Genomic DNA, 16927 nt, shown 5'->3' with positions numbered 1-16927 from the left:
TGAAAGAAACTCACAAGAAGTCTTGGCTAGAGTTTACCAGAAGGCATGTGGGAGTCTCTGAAGTCAGCTGGAAGAAGGCCCTATGGCCTGATGAAACCAAAACTGAGCTCTTTGGCCATCAGACTAAAGGCTATGTTTGGCATAAACCAGACACCACACATCATCAAAAACACATCATTCCTGCTTCACTGCACCATGCCCTGGAAGGCTTGTGACTCAAGGTTGCAATTGCTGCCAAAGGTGCATTTACTAAATACTGACTTGAAAGGAGTGAGTAACTATGCAATCAATTATTTTGTGTTTAATAATTGTAATAAATTTAGACCAATTTGTAGAAATTTGTTTTCACTTTGACGTAAAAAGGTCTTTTCTGTTGATCAGTGTCAAAAAAGCCAAATTAAATCCATTGTGATTCAATGTTGTAAAACAATAAAACATGAAAACTTCCAAGGGGCTGAATACTTTTTATAGGCACTGTATCCCTCTAAACCAGGGGGTTCCCAATCTTTACTTTGCCATGGAGCCTTTCCATGGAGCTCTCGTTGGGAACCCCTGCACTAAACCTGTACCAGTAGACAATAATAGACAATAGACAAAAGGTGCAGGAGTAGGCCATTCGGCCCTTCTAGCCAGCACCGCCATTCACTATGATCATGGCTGATCATACACAATCAGTACCCCGTTCCTGCCCTCACCCCATATCCCTTGACCCCACTATCTATAAGAGCTCTATCTAACTCTCTCTTGAATGCATCCAGAGACTTGGCCTCCACTGCCTTCTGGGGCGGAGCATTCCACATATCCACCACTCTCTGGGTGAAAAAGTTTTTCCGCATCTCTGTTCTCAATGGCCTGCCCGTTATTCTTAAACTGTGGCCTCTAGTTCTGGACTCACCCATCAGTGGGAACATGCTTCCTGCCTCCAGCATGTCCAATCCCTTAATAATCTTATATGTTTCAACCAGTTCCCCTCTCATCCTTCTAAATTCCAGTGTATACAAGCCCAGTCGCTCCAATCTTTCAACATATGACAGTCCCGCCATTCCAGGAATTAACCTTGTGAACCTACACTGCACTCCCTCAATAGCAAGAATGTCCTTCCTCAAATTTGGAGACCAAAACTGCACACAATACTCCAGGTGGGGTCTCACCAGGGCCCTGTACAACTGCAGAAGGACCTCTTTACTCCTATACTCAATTCCTCTTGTTATAAAGGCCAGCATGCCATTAGCTTTCTTCACTGCCTGTTGTACCTGCATGCTTGCTTTCATTGACTGATGTATAAGAACACCTAGATCTCGTTGTACTTCCCCTTTTCCTAACTTGACTCCATTTAGATTGTAATCTGCCTTCCTGTTCTTGCCACCAAAGTGGATAACCTCACATTTATCCACATTAAACTGCATCTGCCATACACTTGCCCCCTCACTCAACCTGTCCAAGTCACCCTGCATTCTCATAACATCTTCCTGACATTTCACACTGCCACCCAGCTTTGTGTCACCAACAAATTTGCTAATGTTGCTTTCAATCCCTTCAGCTAAATCATTAATGTATATTGTAAATGGCTGCGGTCTCAGCACCGAACCTTGCGGTACCCCACTGGTCACAGTCTGCCATTCCAAAAGGGACCCGTTAATCGCTACTCTTTGTTTCCTGTCAGCCAGCCAATTTTCAATCCGTGTCAGTACTCTGCCCCCAAGACCATGTGCCCTAATTTTGCCCACTAATCTCCTATGTGGGATTTTATCAAAAGCTTTCTGGAAGTCCAGGTACACTACATCCACTGGCTCTCCAGTGCAAGTGGTTATTAAATGATTTTTTTATTTTTATATTTGCACTTTTTTATTTAATTTAACTATTATATATATATTTTTTTACTGTAATTCAGTTTATTTTCTCGATTATTATGTATTGCATTGTACTACTGCTGCAAGGACAATAAATTTCACGGCATTTGTCAGTGATATTAAACCTGATTCTGATGATTGTATCTGCCTCAAACTTTCTGAGACCATAAGATATAGGAGCAGAATTAGGCCATTTGGCTCATTGACTCGGCACCACCATTTCATCATGGCTAGATGCCATGCCATGCCACCTCCTGTGATGCCTCTGATGCCTGTCTGCTGGGCAGCTGTAAACAGGCGACACAGTGGCTTAAGGCCTAGTCCTTCCTACTACTGAGGCCACACAATGATATATGTGTTATGGTTGCACTGTGTTCCAGAGGAACATTGATTTGTTGGTTGTATATATGTACAGTTGGATGATAATGAACTTGATCTTGAACTTGAAACCTTTGGGAATACATCCAATCAAATGTGTCAATCTTTGGTCCTAGCAACCAATAGGATTCTCTATAAAACAATTTGTTTCCTGATTTCTAAACTTCCCTCCCTTCAACACAACTGCTTAAATAAAACAAATTACCATCTTTATTTAACCTACTAGGATAAAAGAGTGTAACAAAATTTGTTGGAAAAAAAAAGTTGAAAAAAACTCCGCTCCTTGGACTCTGAGGAAACGAAACTAATGTACGAAACTATTGTCTAATCCTGGCTCAGTGCAATTGGCACTCTGTTCCCTCGTGCCACTTGATTTTGTCTTTGGTGACAAACCAAATCCCCTCAAGCTCCTAATGAAATACAGCCACCATCATGACGTCTTTGATACTGTATCAATACTTTGGGCCCAGGATAGCTCCTCAGAGAGACTAACACCCAGGAACTTGAAACTGGTGATCCCTGAATGAGGACTGGTGTGTGTTCCCGCGAATTCCCCTTCCTGAACTCCGTAATTAGTCTTACTGATGCTCAGTGCAAGGTTTCTGTGGCATCACTCAACCAGCTGAGCTGTCTCACTCCCGTCACCTCTTGGTCTGCATCTGAAACTCTGCCAACAATAGCTGCGTCTTCGGCAAATTTATAGATGGTGTTTGAGCTATACCTAGCCATGCTCTCGTGGGCATAGAGAGAGTAGAGCAGTGGGCTAAGCATGAGGTGCGCCAGTGTAGATTGTCAGCGAGGAGGAGATGTTATTTCCGATCCACACTGACTGTGGTCTCCCGGTGGGGAAGCTGAGGATCCGGTTGCACAGGGAGCTACAGGGACCCAAGCTTTGGAGCATTTTAATTAGAACTGAGGGTGTGATTGTGTTGAACGATGAGCTGTTGTTAATAAATGGTAGCTTGATGTCCAGGTAATCCACTGTAGGCCTATTGTGGTGATAGAAAATCTACAGCAGGTCCAGGGCCTTGCTTAGGCAGGAGTTGAGTCCTGCCATGACCAACATCTCAAAGCGCTTCATCACAGTAGATGTGAGTGGCCACCGGGTGATAGTGGTTGAGGTAGTGCACCCTGCTGTTCTTGGGCGCTAGTGTGAGAAAATACTGGAGGAACTCAGCAGGTCAGGCAGCAGCTATGGAAATGAAGCTGACTTTTTGGGCCGAGAACCTTCAGCAGGACTGGAAAGGAAGGGGGAAGAAGCCAGAATAAGAAGGTGTGGGGAGAGGAAAGAGTGCAATCTGGAAGGAAATAGGTGAAGACCAGTTCCCAAGGAAGGACACGTGTCTGTGGTAGCAGATCTGAGTGAGCACATGGTTGAAGACTCAGCGGGCAGCAAAGATCACAGAGGGGGAGCAGTGAGAGAGGATCTCACTGAACTCACGTCGAAGAGAAAATTTAAACTTTTCCAGGACTTGCCTTCATGCTTGGGTCAAGGGCAGGTTTTTTTTTGCAAATTTATTCAGTAAAAGCAAGATCTGGTTAATTATCCCATTCAGGAAATGTGACTGCTTCAGAATGATCTCTCCATATGTTTGATCAATAGCAATGAATGGAAACAGCCCAGAAGTCTACTATACTCATTCCAGAGATCAGGAGAATGTTTTCTTTAAGATAAACGCACTCCTTGAAGTAGCCCTACTGAACGGTGAAGTCCCTGTACTGACTTCTCATCCCTGAGATCACTAAAACTACAAGTCGGCATCAAGCAATCTCTCTACTGGGCTTCCGGTTTGTATCAGGGCTCTGAGTCATTGAATCAGACATTGCGGAAGGTAGGGTTCCTGCTGAACAGCTCCAGAGGTTGGGACTGAAACCGGATTATTGAAGCTGTGAGACAACATCTCCACTGTGGCATAGCTGGTAGAGCTTCTGCCTTGCAGCAGTAGTGACACAGGTTCAATCCTGACCTCGGGCGCTGTCTGCGACAGGGTTGCCGCCCTTCTTGGAAAAGGCACATTTAGGAACATCTACTTGGCTCGTGAACGGGAATTGAAATTCATTCTGGCACTGAAAGTGCTTTTCAAAACCCAGCTTGAGAACGACAAAGCTGAGCGTCGACTCTGAAGAGAAATTGAGATTCAGTCTCACCCCAAGCATCCAAATACCCTGAGGCTCTACAATTATTTCTTTGACCATACAAGAATTTACCTCATGCTAGAGTAACCATGTGGCACTCTAGTTTAATCCCACATCTCATAGCTCTGCTGGTAGATTAATCAAACAATGCAAACAGGAATTCAACAAAGGAGGGAAGAATTAGATTGATTTTAGAGTAGGTTAAAAAGTCGGCACAACATTGTGGGGTGAAAGGCCTCTACTGTGCTGTAATGTTCTACCTCAAAAAATGCACTGTGCGATGATTTGATCTGCATGAACAGTATGCAAGACAAGCTGTTCACTGTATCTCAGTAGAGGTGACAATAATAAAGCAATTCCAATTCCAATTCCATTGGTGCCCAACAAATAGCTCCAGGCCAGTAAGGTCTAAAAGGAGAGAAGGGTTCTCGGCACCAGTACATTTCTCCGGCCCCACCGGACTGCAGAAGAGGATGAGTCCGGAGCGGTTGTCAGGGCCTGGGGAGGTTGACCTCTCCCATCCCAATAGCCGCCCACCAGTGGAGCTGAAGATGGTGCTTGTTATTACAATAAATGAACAATAAGATACGACTGCAAACGACATTATCAACATTTATAAAGACACGTTAATAATTCCAACGTACCATAATCAAACGGGATATGAAACCAGGCCACATCTGAGCAAAGATTTAGACAGAGAGGAAGTCCTGACCTATTTCCGTGGGCGCCACAGTCGTGTAGCAGTTCGCACAATGCTATTAGAGCTTGGGACATTCTGGAGTTCAGAGTTCAATTCTGGTGCCGTTCCCTGGGGAGTCTCTGTAGTTCTCCCTGTGCAACGTGTGGGGTTTTTCTGGGTCCTCCAGTTTCAAGATGTATGAAGTAGGTTAATTCAAAGTTCAAAGTACATTTATTATCAAAGTATGCATACATTATACAACCGTGAGGTCCGACTACTTGCAGACAGTCACAAAACAAAGAACCCATAATAAAATGAAGACTAACAAACATTCAGTGTGCAGAGAGAATAAAAACAAATCATGCCAACAACAAAGGTAAGCAAATATCATGCAGAACAAAGGTGAGAACGCAGATGTAAATCCCAGAGCTGCTGGAGTAGGCCACAGCCTCAGTACAGCGCAGAGTCGAGAAAACATCGCAAACCCCACAGATTCAAAGCTGAGGACAGCCAGAGGAGGACACAGGCCAGGCTTCAATGCTGTCTTTCCATCTGGAGGTGAGAGAGGTCCCCAGTGGAAGTCCTTTTACCAGGGAGTTCTTCCCATGCACTTTGGGGATCTGGGGTGGAGGCTGCTGCATACAAGTGGCCCTGTAACAAGTTCCTCAGCTCTTCCCAGCCGCATGTCACTTCTGCAGGCTGGAGGAGACTTTGTACCGCACGTACACGGAGTGTGCGAGGGCTGCTCCTCGCCTTCTGGTTACAATTTAGCCCCACCCTATTTATAAATGGTCATCCAGTAAGGAGGGGGGCATGGAGGGATGAGGATGTCCTTGTCAGCTTGATCCTGGGGCTAGCTAAAGCAGCTATCCATGGGTCCTGGAAGCAGATGCTGGAGGGATCTGCCTGGGCAGACTACCTGGCAATGATTAGGGGGCATCTGTGCCTGAGTAACCATTGAGAGGGAACAGGCATTGTCCATTGCAACCTTAGAGGATTTCCGGGGCAGCTGAGCTCCACAGGGAATAAGCACCATCATTGATGGAGATGGAAACATTTTAGTTTAATGTCTTGTCTAGTAATTGTGTTAGCATTGAATTTGTAATAAAGATATTTTGTAAAATAAAATCAGCCTCAGTTCAGCACAGAGCTGAGTGAACATCGTGGAGCAGGGAGCAGAACTGGCCTGACCCTCAGCTCTGGTCCTGACACCTTTTCAATCCGTCTGGCCCGGTATTTGAATTGTCCAAACATCGGGTCATCCCTCTCTCTAGGACCCAGGCCTGTTGCATCATTTTAAATTGCCCCATGATAAGGTTAGGGTTAATCGGGTTTGTCAGGGGTTACTGGGCCAGCATGGTTTGAAGGGACTGAAGGGCCTTCTCTGTGCTGTTCTGATAAAGTAAAAAATAAAAAAACTCCTCACCTATTTCTTCGATTTATGCATTTTGGGGAGTCATTCAACTCCACCTTCAGGCTAATCACCTTCCTTATGATCCTCTCGCCACTGATCTCCACCAAAGAGTAATTTACTGTGGCCAATTTATCTAGCCAAAGTAATTACACTGCGAATTAAACTAAGAGCTCGTTTACAACGGCCAGTTAACCATCAGCATGTCCTTGGGATGTGGCAGGAATCCAACAGGAAGCCACGTAGTTACAGCGAGAACCTGCAAACTCCACAAAGACAGTGCCAAAAATCAGACTCAGAAGTGGCCCCGTGGATCTGTGAGGCAGCGCAATAATTGCTGGAGCGTCACGGCACTCTTCCGGGAGTCCAGAGTTCAATCCTGGACCTGTTACGTAAGAAGTCTCGGTACGTTCTCCCTGTGGAATGTGTAGGCATTTTCCGGGTCCTCCGATTTCCTCCCTCAGTCTGAGGACGTACCAGGTAGGTTAGTTGCTCATTGTTAATTGTCCTGTGGATAGGTTAGGGTCAATGAGGCCTGTGGGGTAGCACAGCTCGAAGGGCCGACTCCGCACTGTATCACTAAGTAAATAAATTATTGTCATTGGTACTAAGGTAGAGTGAAGAACTATCATCCTGGCGCTTCATTCCATACGGAATCACAGCACTGTACAAAGGTCTCAGGCATTCAGTCTGACTCTGGTTCTTTGCGGGAATGGGAGCCGCTCTCCGGGCCTCACCACCAGCCCCGTTTTGATATGCCATGGGCGCGGTCTGGAAGGCTAGCTCGCCTTCAGGGTGCCGGCTTTTCGTGGCTCCGGAGACGGACTGATTCCAGGCCGGTGCCCTTTACTGAGGCATCGCGAGAGACGCGGAACGTCGGAAGCTGCGGGTTAGCTGCCGGGGGCTGTGTGTCCAGTGACCTGAGCCTTTCCGGGGCCGACCCTCTGGGCGCAGAGCTCAGAAAAAGCGACGCAACCGATTTTTAACATCGTAAATCAGCGAGATGTTTGTCATGTCTCCCCTCTCACTGTGAAACAGAGACACGTCTTTTTCCCTTATTAGGGAGAGAGAGAGCCTGTGGTATGTTGAATTACCGGGTGAACGAGTAGTCTTTGAAGTAAAGTCTATGTCTTTATTGATGCTTTGCTGCACCCTTGAGTGCTCAGTAGGGGCTGCCGAAGCTTTTTGCTGGTGGAGGTGGGGGCTTCGTTCCCTTGCTGCTGATTGTGCATGGGAGGGGGGAGCTGGGGGGGGGGCTTTGGGGTTCTAACTGTCATTCATTCTTTGGGACACTCCTCTGCTTTTGTGGATGTTTGTGAAGAAAAAGAATTTAAGGACATATATTGTATACATTATCCTGACATTAAATGTACCTGTTGATAAATATTTGGAGCACGATGAGAGGGGGTTGAAACGGGTGCCAGAGAAAGAGTGCCAGGGCAGGGGTGGCACAGGCGCAGACTCACCCCATCCTGAGATACCAGCTAAGGTCATTTGATTCCGAACAACTGGTTTATTGATCATCATAGGGCATCGCTCTGCTTCTTCCCACCCCCTTCCCTCTCCCTTCTCCTTTTCCTTTTCCCACTCTCAGTCCACAATAGAGACCCTCAGAATCAGGTCTATCATCACTCTCATGTCATGAAATTTTTATTTTGTGGCAATAGTAGAGTGCAATACATAAAATTACTACAGTACTATGCACATCTTAGGCACCCTAGCCATATATGTGTATGTGTGTGTGTGTGTGTGTGTGTGTGTGTGTGTGTGTGTGTGAGTGTGTGTGTGTGTGTGTGTGTGTGTGAGTGTATGTGTATGTGTGTGTGTGTGAGTGAGTGTGTATGTGTGAGTGAGTGTGTGTGTGTATGTGTGTGTGAGTGAGTGTGTATGTGTGTGTGTATGTATGTGTGTGTGTGTGTGTGTATGTGTGTGTGTGAGTGAGTGTGTGTATGTATGTATGTGTGTGTATGTGTGTGAGTGAGTGTGTGTGTGTATGTGTGTGAATGTGTATATGTGTGTGAGTGAGTGTGTGTGTGTATGTGTGTGGTGTGTGTGTGTATGTGTGTGAGTGAGTGTGTGTGTATGTATGTGTGTGTGAGTGAGTGTGTGTCTGTATGTATGTGTGTGTATGTGTGTGAGTGAGTGTGTGTGTGTGAGTGAGTGTGTGTGTGTGTATGTGTGTGGTGTGTGTGTGTATGTGTGTGAGTGAGTGTGTGTGTGTGTATGTGTGTGGTGTGTGTGTGTGTATGTATGTGTATGTGTATGTGTGTGAGTGAGTGTGTGTGTGTATGTGTATGTGTGTGTGAGTGTGTGTGTGTGTATGTGTGTATGTGTGTGTATGTGTGTGTGTGAGTGTGTGTGTGTGTGTGTGTGTGTGTGTATAAGACTTCTGCACAGTGCTGTACAGTGAGGTAGTATAAGGGAAAACAGAATACAGAATATAGTGTTGCAGTCACAGAGAAAGTGCGGTTCAGGTAGACAAAACAAGGTAGAGCAGAAGATGAAGAATTCATCTTTTAGCATATGGAAGGTCCATTCAGGAGTTTGACAGCAGACAAAGAGAAACTGCCCTCAAGTCTGATGGCATGTGCTTTCAGGCTTTTGTATCTCCTGTCCAGTGGGAGATGGGAGAAGAGAGAAGGATCCCAGATGGTGCCGGCTGCTTTCCCAAGGAGCAGGAAGTGTCGATGGGCTCAGTGGAGGGGAGGCTGGCTTGTGTGGTGGACGAGGCTGTGTTCACAACCCTGTAATTTCTTCCCCTAAGCACTCCTGTGGAGAGAGAAATAGCCACAATGTTTCAGGTTGACCAGCTTTTATGCATAATTTCGCAAGCATGCTAAAAGCCAATGGGCCTGATAAGTCAAACATCCTTTTAGGATGAATATAATCCCACCAGTCTCTTTCCCAGAGTACACTCAGTGGCCTCATTACTAGATACCTCCCATACCTAATAAAGTGGCCACTGAGTGTACGCCCGTGGTCTTCTGCTGCTGGAGCCCATCCACTTCAAGTTTCAACGTATTGTGCAATCAGAGATGCTCTTCTGCACACCACTGTTGTAACACGTGGTTATTTGAGTTACTGTCGCCTTCCTGTCAGTTTGAACTGGTCTGGCCATTCTCCTCTGACCTCTCTCATTAACAAGGCATTTTCGCCGACAGAACTGCCACTCACTGGATATTTTGTTTTTGGTTTTTGCACCATTGTCTATAAACACTAGAAACCGTTGGGAATGAAAATTCCAGATCAGCAGTTTCCGAGATATTCAAACCACCCCATCTGACGCCGGGCAACTGTTCCGTGGTCTAAGTCACTTAGATCTCATTTCTTTCCCAATCTGCTGTTCGGACTGAATGACAACTGAACCTCTTCACCACGTCTGCGTGCTTTTATTCATTGAGTTGCTGCCACCTGGTTGGCTGATTAGATATTTGCATTAACAAGCAACTGTGCAGGTCTACCTGATAACTTGGCCACCGCTACTGTCGAACTTGTTATTCAAAGACCTCCACCACTACCCACTGGTCTCTGATTTAACCAGCAACATCTCACTCCAAAAGCGAAAGAAATGTTATATCAGTAATTTTTCCTCATTGGCAAAGAGCAAGGGGATGATCATTAAATTAGATCCAGAGAAGAAAATGAGTATCTTACAATGCTTGCTGAGGTGTCTACGCGCCCCCACAAAAAAAATCCTTTTTGCATTAAGGTCTGTGAACTATTGACCCACTTCAGTGTCTCTCTTCACGCTTTGGCCATATCCAAACACCGTGACAGCAAGATAATCTCGCACCAACATGCCCTGTCTCATCTGGAGGGATAGCTGCCATCCGTCGCAGCAACTATTCGGCAGCTCGTTGCAGACGATCGGAGTCAGGTGTCTACGATTTCCCCTCTCTTTGCGGCCATCCACGACCTCACTGAGGACAGCCGGCGTCAGTTGACAGCAGTTAACGCAATTCAGCAGCCTCTGGCTGCATCGGTCCCTACTCCCAGGATCTCACAGGTTCTCCTTTTCTGCTGCCCCAACAACCTCTGTTACCAATGCTCCCACTTCAGCACTAGGACCAGAACCGACTCCCATGTCCATACAGAAACCAACTATTCCACCACCAGGCATATATTCTGGTGACGCCAATGGCTGCAGGAATTTTATTACCAAATGCGAGCTGACGTTCCAAGCCCAGCCTGGTCGTTCTGGTGACGATGCACGAAAAAGTGGTGCATATGGCCAATCTCCGAGATGGACTTCCGCTCAGCCTGTTCAACGCTTTACGGGAGCAAGGATACCCTGCAGCCCGGTCATTACAACATTTCGTTGCAGAGTTAAGGCGGGTTTTAGACCTTCCAGTATGGGGTCAGGAGGCTGCCCACCGACCCCTGGACCTACGCCCAGGCAGAGGGACGGTGAGGGGTTATGCAGTCAAATTCCGCACTCTCGTGACAACAGTGGAATGAGTGCTCTCTCGTCACTGCCTTCCAGCGTGAACAGACCACAGGGGTCTGGCATGAAATTGCTATCTGTGATGAGCAGAATAGTCTGTGGAAGAGCCTATGCAAGTGGGACGCCTTTGTCTATCTCAGGAGGAATGAGACTGGTACGGAAGAACAGCTTCTTGCCCCTTTTGTGGTGATCCAGTGTTCAAATGGATCTGAGCAATGTTCAGGTAGTTACAGAGTTTCCCAAACTATTTACAGTCACCAGGAAGTCCTCTGCAGGGTTCCACTGGACAAACAATGCCTACCGAGCATTTTCAGTGTGAAAGTGATGTTTCACCACTGCTCCATTGCTGCAACATCCAGACCCATCACAGACATTCATAGTCGAGGTGGATGCCTCTGGTGTCAGCTTTGGAGCTGTCCTCACTCAGCGCTTTTCTGTGTGTAGCCAGCTGCATCCTTGTGCCTTCCTTTCCTATTGCCGGACTCTGGCTGAGAGTAATTATGATGTTGGAACCCAGGAACTTCTGGCTGTAAAGGAAGCCCTGAAGGAATGGTGGCACTGGCTGGAGGGTACAGAGTATCCTTTCTTGGTTTAGACAGATCACAAGAACCTCTCCTACGTTCAGGATGCAAAGAGAATCAACTCCCGTAAAACCCATTGGGCTCTCTCTTCACCCAATTTAATTCCATCCTCACCTCTTATCCCAGCAGCAAGAATACCAAGGCCAACACTCTCTGCCGGCATTTTGACAGATCTGCGGACAATGCCGATGCAGGGCCCATCCTTCCTCGCTCATGTATCGCTGCTCTGGTGATCTGGGGAATAGAGGTGGAGATGTAGGCCACCCAAGTCAGATCTGGACCCGGGTGGGGTCCGGCCAAACAGCTGTTTGTCCCTGCTGTGGTGTGTTGCAAAGTGTTGGAATGGGGTTACTCCTCCCGTCTGGCTGGCTCTCCAGGAATTCAACAGATCCAGGAGTTTGTAAAGAGACAATTTTAGTGGCCAAATATGTCCCAGGATGTCCACAGCTTAGTATCTGCCCGTCCCACCCGCGCTCAGAACAAGACACCACACCAGCATCCTATGGTCCTGCTATGCCCGCTGCCTGTGCCCCACTGCCCCTGGTCCCAGCCCTCAATGGCCTACCCCCTGGCAATGGAAACTGTACCATTATGGTTATTGTGGCTCGATTTTCCAAGCCTGCCCACTTCATTGCCCTCCCCAAGCTCCCATCAGCTCGTGAGACTGACTGCCTGGTTCAACATGTGTTCAGGCTCCATGGCTTTCCTCAAGACATAGTGTCTGATCGTGGACCACAGTTCACTTCCCGCTTTTGGAGGGCCTCTGATCTGGTTTACACCCCCAATCCAAATGGCCAGACTGAGAGAGTGAATCCGGAGTTGGAGACAACTGTCTTGCCTCTTCCAACCCCACGTCCTGGAGCTCCCAATTGGTTTGGGCAGAGATCGCCCACAATAACTTCCGGTATGTCTCCCTTTGAACGCCAGAAGGGATTCCAGTCCCCGTTCTTCCCTGATCAGGAGATCGATGTAGGAGTTCCTGCTGCTGAACAGCTGATCCGGCGCTACAAGCGCACCTGGAGACGGGCCAGGGATTCTCTGCTGCGCGCCCCGTAACAGCATTCCCGGCAGGCTGATTGACTCCGACCACAGGTAAGGTCATTCAAGCCAGGGGAGGTCTGGATGGCATCAAGGGATCTTTTGCCCTGGAAGTTGACAGCTGCAAATTGGCCCCACACTACATGGGACCATTTACAGTGGAAAAGGCTGACAACAAGGTCTCATATAGATTGCATCTACCAGCATCACTGAAGGCCCATCCAGTGTTTCAAGTTTCCCAGCTTAAGCCGGTTACTACTTCTCCCCTGACTCCAGACACCTACTTCCCCCTCCTTCCTACTTGGTGGATAATTCCCTGGTCCATACTGTACGGAGTCTCCTGGCATCTCGCCAGGTATGGAGTAAGATCCAGTATCTTGTGGATGGTCCTTTATCACAACGAAGGACCTCTTGGACAAATCTCTCATCTGGGACTCCCAGCAGGCCCAGGCCTGTGGGGCCTCCGGAGCGGCACCTAGGGAGGAGGAACCATGGACACTGCAATTGTGCTCGTGCATATGCACGTGTCTGGTAATTGCTGTTTCATTGCAACATATTTAACTCCCTTCTTTTCGTTGCAGCGTCATCGAGACTTGAGCAAAGCACAGCAACTTTACACTGCCTGCTTGCAGTTGGCCTTGCCTGAGAAAGTGGACTATCGAGTCAACTGACACTGGAGACACAAGGTATTCATTTTATACCTAGACCGTCCACGTCAGAGTTTCTGTTCCAAAGTGATGCCCTTTTAGATTGAGGCTATGCCTTCTGGTCCTAGACTATTGGAAACATCCTCTTCCACATTCACTCTATCTAGGTCTTTCAATATTTGACAGGTTTCAGTGAGATCCCCCTTCATTCTTCTAAACTCCAGCAAGTACAGGCCCAGAGCCATCAAACAGTCCTCGTACGTTAACCCTTTCATTCTTGTGAATCATTCTCATGTACTTCTCCAATACCAACACATCTTTACTTCGATACGTGGCCCAAAATTGCTCAGAATACTCCATGTGCAGTCCGACCAGTGTGTTATAAAGCCTCAGGATTATATCCTTGCTTTTATATTCTGGTCCTCTCAAAATATTGCATTTGCCTTCCTCACCACCAAATAAAGGGAAATGATGGCAATTAGTTCAAATCAATGTTGAAACACATAGCACATGAATATAGTCTTTGGGAGAAGAGGTTTGATTAAACTATTGCCACCAAGGCAGGGCTAAGATTGGTAAGAACCAATGGGACTTATCAACTCATAGGTCACGGAAAAAATGAGGACTCCCAGTCATAGAACACTACAGCATCCAGAAGCAGGCTCTTCATTCCATCTAGTCTGTGCTGAACTGTTATTCTGCCTTGTCCCATTGACCTACAATTGGACCATAGCCTTCCACACCCCTCCCATCCATGTACTTATCCAAAATTCTCTTAAATGCTGCAATCATACCCACATCACCGCTTCCGTTGTCAGCTCATTTCACACTCTCACTACCCGCTGAGCGAGAAATTACTCCTCAGATTTCCCTTAAATATTTCACCTTTCGCCTTAAAGCATGACCTTGAGTTCTAGTCTCACCCAACCTCAATGGAAAAAAGCCTGCTTGCATTTACCCTCTTGGTACCCTTCATAATTTTGTATACCTCTACCCAATCTCCTCTCATTCTCAAAAGCGTTTTCTACTCTTTCAATCTTATAGATATCTATCCTGTAGGTAGATGACCAGAACTGTACATAATACTCTAAGTTCTGCCTTTCCAATGTCTTATAAAACTTTAATATAACATCCTGACCCCTGCACTCAATATTCAGATTTATGAAGGCCAATGTGGCAGAAATTCTCTTTATAACCCTATCTACCTGTGGTGCTACTTTCAATGAATTATGGATCTGCATTCCCAGATCCCTTTGGTCTACCACTCTTCAGTGTCCTACCATTCACTGTGTAAGTTCTCTCCTGGTTCATCCTGCCAAAATCCAACAGCTAATGACTTATTAACAAACTCAGGACATTCCACACACAAGGAATACCAATGAAGTCCAAGTGCCAACAACATATGAAATGCAACAGTGTCCTCCATCAACAACAACTTGACAAAGACTTACGAGAACTGTTTTGGTAATGATGGTTAGAAACATAGAAAACATATAGCACAATACAGGCTCTTCAGCCCACAAAGCTGTGCCGGAAATGTCCCTACCATAGAACTACCTAGGCTTCACCCATAGCCCTCTACTTTTCTAAGCTCCATGTAGCCATCCAGGAGTCTCTTAAAAAATGATCTTGTGTCCCCCTCCACCACTGCTACCGGCAGCCCATTCCATGCACTCACCACTCTCTGCGTAAAAAAATTAACACTGACGTCTCCTCTGTACCTACTTACAAGCACCTTAAAACTATGCCCTCTTGTGCTAGCCATTTCAGCCCTGGGAAAAAGCCTCTGACTATCCACACGATCAATGCCTCTCATTATCTTGTACACCTCTATCAGATCACCTCTCATCCTCTGTCTCTCCAAAGAGAAAAGGCCGTTCACTTAACCTATTCTCATATCTCCCCAATCCAGGCAACATCCTTGTAAATCTCCTCTGCACCCTTTCTATGGTTTCCACATCCTTCCTGTAGTGAGACGACCAGAAATTGAGCACAGTACTCCAAGTGGGGTCTGACCAGGGTCCTATATAGCTGCAACATTACCTCTTGGCTCTTAAAATCAATCCCATGATTGATGAAGGCCAATGCACAGTATGCCTTCTTAACCACACAGTCAACCTGTGTAACAGATTTGAGTGTCCTATGGACTCAGACCCCAAGATCCCTCTGATCCTCCACACTGCCAAGAGTCTTACCATTAATGCTATATTCTGCCATCATCTTTGATCTACCAAAATGAACCACCTCACACTTACCTGGGTTGAACTTCATCTGTCACTTCTCAGCCCAGTTTTGCATCCTATCAATGTCCCACTGCAACCTCTGACAGTCCCCCACACTAGCATCAACAATCCCAAACTTTGTGTCATCAGCAAATTTACTAACCCATCCCTCCACTTCCTCATTCAGGTCATTTATAAAAATCACAAAGAGTAGGGGTCCTAGAACAGATCCCTGAGGCACACCACTGGTCACTGGCCTCCATGCAGAATAAGACCCGTCTACAACCACTCTTTGCCTTCTTGTTAGCAACTGGACATTCTAATTGGGAAGATAAGTTTGCTCGCTCCGGGAAGTCGTTTTGCAGCTGTGTAAAACCTTATTAAGGGGCTGCACATGGAATATTGTGAGTAGTTCTGCTTGTCCAATTAGAGGAAGGATGCGAAGGCTTTGGAAAGCGTCTGAAAGAGGTTTACCAGGATGCTGCCTGGATTAGAGTGTTAGCTCTAAGGAAAGTTAAACAGACGGGTTCTTTTCTCTGGAGCCCTGAGGCTGAGGGGAGATCTGATAGAGGTTTATAAGATTATGAGAGACATAGACAGGATAGAAATGTCAAATACCAGAAGGCATAGCTTTAAGGTGAGCATGAGGAAGTTTAAAGTTTGTAAGAAGAGGTTTTTTTTAGATTGGTGGGTACCTGGCAGTGGAAGCAGATTTAATAATGGTGTTTAAGAGGTTTTTAGATAGCAAGGATTAGATGTGGTTGTGTTGTGTCTGGTGTGGTAGTGTAGTGGGCAGTGCTTGGTGATCTCACTTTCAGCTTCCACCGCTGGTTAGCAGTCTCACGTGCAAGTCTCCCCCCAGCCAGTACACAGCCTCTCCAACAGCAGCCTCACGTCGTGCCTCCTCGCTGGCAACACATGGAAACTGAGCTCCTTTCAGACTCGGGCCGAACTACAAGAGGACGGGGAGGGGGGTCTGGCCCCTGCATACATAGCACACAGGCCCACTAACGTATGGACATGCCCTGGTGCTCATGAACCAGATCCCCAGCTATGTGTAAACACCCCCACTGCCTTGTGGGCAGCCCTGGGACAAACGAAGGCTACAGGAGTAAAGCCAGGCAGAAAATCCAGAGTGGAGCCCCTTAAGGCAGCTGGACATCACTGAACATCCTTCCGGCAGCTCCTGCAACCAAACCTACTGTTTTGTTTTCCTTTGGACTACACTGGTGAGGCCAAGAGGGGGATATTGACAGCAGGGCTTCCCAGGATCTCCAAACCTTCCGCCCAGGCTTGTGCACCCATCGAGACAGATGGATGCCATCAAGATATATATGTGTCACATGCAGCCAGAAGAGATTAGTTTAATTTTGCATCATGTTTGGCACAGATATCAATGGGCTGAAGGTGTCAGGAAATGTAGAAGGGGCTTGACCCAAAAGCAGAACAGTGGAGACAATTCAGCGGTGAATGATAACTTTACCAACAGACTGAAAACTAACAAGCCACAAAGAAACATAGAAACATAGAAAATAGGTGCA

Source organism: Hypanus sabinus, chromosome 3 (genome assembly GCF_030144855.1).
Source record: "Hypanus sabinus isolate sHypSab1 chromosome 3, sHypSab1.hap1, whole genome shotgun sequence".
Classification (NCBI taxonomy): Eukaryota; Metazoa; Chordata; class Chondrichthyes; order Myliobatiformes; family Dasyatidae; genus Hypanus; species Hypanus sabinus.
Note: the sequence above shows the minus strand (reverse complement) of the source record.